Source organism: Hordeum vulgare, chromosome 1H, assembly GCF_904849725.1.
Source record: "Hordeum vulgare subsp. vulgare chromosome 1H, MorexV3_pseudomolecules_assembly, whole genome shotgun sequence".
Classification (NCBI taxonomy): Eukaryota; Viridiplantae; Streptophyta; class Magnoliopsida; order Poales; family Poaceae; genus Hordeum; species Hordeum vulgare.
In genome coordinates this window covers 48,875,712-48,881,196 of record NC_058518.1, presented here as the reverse complement: position 1 = coordinate 48,881,196, position 5,485 = coordinate 48,875,712, and the positions used below count along the sequence as shown (strand labels likewise).

The window sequence follows — 5,485 nt, the reverse complement described above, 5'->3', positions numbered from 1 at the left end:
AACATAGCATGGTGTAAGTCAGACATTGCGTACGCCACCGCTTTCACCAAGATTGTCTTACCTGCTTTAGAGCGACTTTTCTACTTCCATGTACTTATTCTCTTACACATATTTTCCATCAAATACTCAAAAGAATTGGCCTTTGATTTTCAAAGTAGACTGAAAACCACAGGTATCTATCATTCCAATCTTCTGTACCAATTCCTAGGTTCTCCATTGTGGCTCTATTCATATTGCAGCAGATCATTGTGACCCCAAACAATCCTCGTACAGTCCTCACACACACACACACACACACAAAAGAGGAATCTTCATACAGGGAAAGGATCCTCGTTACGCATCTGCTTTCTCAGCTGAAACTGTACCTTCTGAGGAGTTCTGCTCATATACAATGAATTAACTGTGGCTGAATCCATCAATAAATTGATACTTGGTAGGGAGCAATTTTATTTGGTCCCGATATTTGCCTTCCCTTGAAAAGAGAGACAGAAGCAGTGAAGCAGTTGAAGCTTCAAGTGAGATATTCTTTCCATCAACTTTAGACATATAATTTCCAGCCTTAGATATCTCACCTTTTTCCAGTAACATTCTGATGATATTATTTAACAGACGAGAGCTAGGAGCACAACCACTCTTCCCCATTGATGAAAATGTATTGTCGGCTTCTTCCACTAATCCTTCTCTTAGAAGATTTATTATCATAATACCGTAAGAAGAAGCATTAGGTACCAACCCATTGGCTGATATTGCAGCAAACAAATCCTTAGCTTCTTCTCTTCCCTTAACCGTGTACATGGCATTAATCATGGTATTGAAAATTCTAACATCCAACTTCACATTCATTGCACCTAATTTCTCAAACAAGACGAATGCTTCATCGAAGCAATTATTTCTACAAAGTCCTTTAAGAATTATAGAGTATATGGAAATGCTCACTGTTGTTCCACTTTCGATCATCTCAGTGAACATTTTCTGCCCAGACGAAGTTCTCCCAGCACGAAACAACCCATGAATTATGGCGCCGTATGTGGCAGTTGTAGGTTTAATTTTTTTATGCATAATTTCTCTGAATAGGGTCAACGCATCATCTATCCTTCCATTTCTAGAATAGCCATCAAGAAGGGTAGTGTATGTATAAACATTAGGCTCAATGCCAACTAATACCATGGCATCAAGTACTTCAAATGCTTTATCCATCTTGCCAAGTAAACAATATCCATCAATTAATGAACTAAATGTAATAACGTTAGGCCTCTCGCCAATGTCTATAGCCAGGTCGAAGATACGGTGTGCATCCGTGACCCTCCCTTCCTTGCATAGGCTGTTTATTACTGAGCTGAAGAACACAATGTTTGGACGAGGCATACCTTTGTTCATCATTTCAGAAACCAGCTCCTTCACTTTCCCCAAATCACCATGTGTACAAAAACCCCGAATTAGGGATCTATAAATAAGTGTGTCCGGTTGTACTCCCATAGCAATCATCTGACTGAGTTTGTCCGTGGCATCAGCCAGATTACCCATTCTGCAAAGTGCGGCTATTACAGTTGCATATGTGCATACATCCGGACTCACTCCTTGTTTCCGCATTTTGGTAAATATGAGCATAGCTTCATGCATCATGCCACATTTGGCATATGCACCAATTAATATGTTGAAAACATTGCAGTTGGCTACAATACCATTGTCTGCCATGGAAGTAAAGAGATTAATCATATCAGCGAAGCATCCTTCGGTAGCATACCCATGAAGAAGAATATAGTACGTGACAATATTAGGTTTGAGGCCCTTCATGGCCATGGAATAAAAAAATTCTGCAGCTTCTTTGCTTCTTCCACGCTTGCAAAGGGAGTCCATGAATGAGTTCCAAGTAAAAACATCTGGTCGAATACCATGATCAACCATCTGTTGAAGGACCAGCTTTGCCTTGTTCATTGCCCCGACCTTGCACAAGGCATCAATAATCGAGGTATATGTCACCACAGTAGGCACAATCCCTTACTGCATCATTTCATGGAATAGATTGCATGCCTTGCTTACTTTAAAGAAGCCATCGATGACTGTGCTATATGCCACCACATCGAGGGAGCAGGCATCTCCCTTCCTCACCATCTCGAGCAGGTAGAGCGCTTGCTGGCTCCTGCTATCGTCACATAAGCTCTTAAGTATTATAGAGTATGAGATGGCATCAGGCACACATCCGAACTCGGACATCCTATGGAGCAGCACGTTGACAGCCTCATCTGTCAGTTTTGAGTGGCAGAGGCACTTGAGAAGGCTGTTGGCGACGATCTGGTCTGCCTTGAGGCCCGTCCTCATGAAACGGAAACGGCCGAAGAAGGCAAGGCCTAGGTCCGGGCGGCGTGCACGGCAGCAGCTGTCCATGAGTATGTTGTAGGTGGAGACTGTGGGCGGCGCCACCGGCGGCCCTGCTTCTTCTCGGCAGACGCGGTTGAAGAGGCCGAGAGCAAGGGAGGGTCCGTCTCTGAGAGCAATGGAGGATGGAGCTCGGGCGAGCGCGGCAAGGAAGCCGTTGAGGGAGCGCTCAGGGACGGGGTTGGCCACGCGGACACGCTCCGTGGCCAAGGCAAAGGCCGCGCGGAGGTTCCAGCGGCGTGAAGGCGACGAGGTGGTGAAGGAGGAGGAGCGGCGGCGGAGGCGGGGTAGAGGTGGAGTAGAGGCGAGGCATGGGGCGGGCACGGCCTTCATGTTCGCGCTGGTGGAATGGTGAGGCGCGAGGTGCGTGAGCGATAGGAGTCTCCGCTGTAACCAATGGAAGAAACCGGGTAGAATGGGCTTCCCTCTTAAGATGTGTTCTCTCTCTCACTAACGCCTGGTCCAACAATGTGAAGCTCGGCCCGTTTGGATTCCGTTCCGGCACTGACGACGGATCGGCTGCTGCCTCGGTTGACCCGGCTGTTGCTTCTAGTCCCGACGACGGCTTCAATCCGGCCTCCACGGCGGCGCGGGCCCAGATGTCCTCCACCGCAACGGCTGCGGGAGGCGCTGCAGTAGGCACATCGGGCGCTGCTGAAGGTAGTACGTCTCCAACTGACATTCATTCGTCAGAGTAAATCTGTGCGACGGCATTGAGAAACTCACATAACTATGTGTATTTGTTCTCACATATGCACAACTGTTCATTTTTTTAGGCAAGTTTTGTACTCCCTCCGTCTCAAAATAAGCGTCTCAACTTTAGGTATTTGTTCTGTCTATTTTTTGGTATTGTAGGCAACTAAATTAAGGAAATTAATAGGCTAGATACTTATGTAGGCAAACCACACATGGGATAGGCATGGCATTTACCATTTAGAGGAGATTTTCCACACGCAGCAACTCTGTTTTTGTTTTCTGTAGGTCGTGCATTCTTTATTTTGTAGGCAATTGAGATTAGAACGGAATGCGGCTGCAACGAATGAAGGTGAGGGCTCTGGCCACACGCGAGGCGATCCCTCAACGGCTTCTTGAGGAACCGATTTTCAAAAAGTTCAGATTTACGAAAAAAAATCAATGATTATGAAAAAATGTTCACCGAGTTTTGAAAATACGTACATGAATTTTCAAAAAGTTCACAGAATTCAAATAAATATATCAATTTTGAAAAAAACTTCATCAGTTTTTAAAAATAGTTCACTGATTTTGAAAAAAGTTCATGAATTTTAAATTATGTTCATCGATTTTCAAAAAAGTTCATCGATTTAAAAAAATCATCAGTTTTTCTAAAAAGTTCACCGATTTCTAAAGAAGTTCACAGGCTAAAAAGTTTATGAAGAATTTTTAGATGGGTCGGCCATTGCGGAGCGCTGCAGGCGTCGGTTAGCAAATTTTGCCGACGCCTATGGCGCTAAATAAGGTTTGCCCTTCATGACGGAGTGGCTGCCTTGGTTAACCCGGCTCTTGCTTTCAGTCCAGGCGATGCCCAGATGTCCTCTGCCGCAGCGACCGCGGGAGACGCCATGGTAGGCACGTTGGGCGCTGCTCAAGGTAGTACGTCTCCAACTCTACCTTTGTTATACACTAGTAAAAAGGCATGTGCGTTGTAACGGGAGAAAAAATACCACACGCTTTTAATTTTTTTATAATCATTTTGATTTATTAAAATAATAAGCTAACTAACTAATGTAGTCAGTCCTATCCTATTTTGTTGAGAAATCAACCCGTCCATTGTTAATTGTATCATGATAAGAAATTGAGCGGGACAAGCAAAGCAAAACAAAGAGGCTACGTGAATTGATCAATGGACTGTTATCTTATTTCATTCATGGGATAGAGAATGTGGGATCAGATGACAAATTGAAGGTGGTGTTCCATTCTCTCTCTCTACAACAATGCAATCTTACATTCAATACATTCATTCACCAGCAAACAAATTTCCACAAAACAAAATTTCTTGCCGGTGCTTGGCACACGGTTGGAGGCATGGGGAGGGGATCTCACCAGATGATGAGTTCTTGCCGGAGGAGGGGATACGATGAGGGGAGCAAGGATTAGGCGCCTCTATCTGGCCATAAGGAGTCGCCGTTGCCACGCCATAACCTCGGAGTTCCCCGTGTGAGCCATGGAGGCCCGCCTCCACCTGCAAGTACTTCGCTTCGCCGCACCTTATCCGCGCGCCGCCGCCGTTCTGCATCGAGCAGACGCATCATCCCAAGTCGTTGTAGTTGTCGCGTTGATTTGATCTAGAAGCTATGCTCGAGCGCCGAAACAGAGGCAGCAAGCGGGCAGAGGTACGACCGCGGAGGCGAGTGGGTTGAGATCGACAGCAGTGGTGGTTGAGGTCGGCCGCAGCGACGAGTGGTGTGGCAGCGGCCTGGGCATAGGCCAGGGTGGACCAGGGTCGACGCGATGCGCTCGAGCGTCGCAACGGGGGCAGTGAGCGGGGAGAGGTACAGCCGCAGAGGCGGGTGGGTTGAGATCGGCAGCGATGGCGGTTGAGGTCGGCCGCGGCGGCGAGTGGTGTGGCGGCGGCCTGGGCACAGGCCAGGGTGGCCCAGGGTCGACGGGAGGAGGCGATGCGTACGGGTATAATTTTTGTAGCGAATCGTTTTTTCCTTTTGCGTTGCAGATAAATGATGGAGCGCGGGTTGAATAACAAAAACTATAGAGGCTTTTTTATAAAAATGATGTGGTGGGTTTTTTGACGGAAGCAATAGCCTCTTTATTATTAAAGTATAGATATAGACTAGGTCGTTTATTTATCACAGTAAATTTGTATGACTGTATTGCGAAACTGATATAACTATGTGCATTTGTTTAGAAATGCACATCCGTCTATTTTCTATAGGCAACACCTCTATTATTTTGTAGGCATATGTCCTGTCCATTTTTTTGGTATTGTAGACAACTAAATTGGGGGAATTAATAGACTAGATACTTATGTAGGCAAACCACACATGGGTAGGCATGGCATTTAGAGGAGATTTTCCTCACGCAGCATCTCTGTTTTTGTTTTCTGTAGGTAAACAATTGTCATGCATTTTTTATT

General features: G+C 45.8%; 1 pseudogene; it reads right to left on the bottom strand.

The window, feature by feature from the left end:
* Positions 1-396: 396 nt before the first annotated feature.
* Positions 397-2,709, bottom strand: LOC123396458 (annotated as a pseudogene).
* Positions 2,710-5,485: the final 2,776 nt, after the last annotated feature.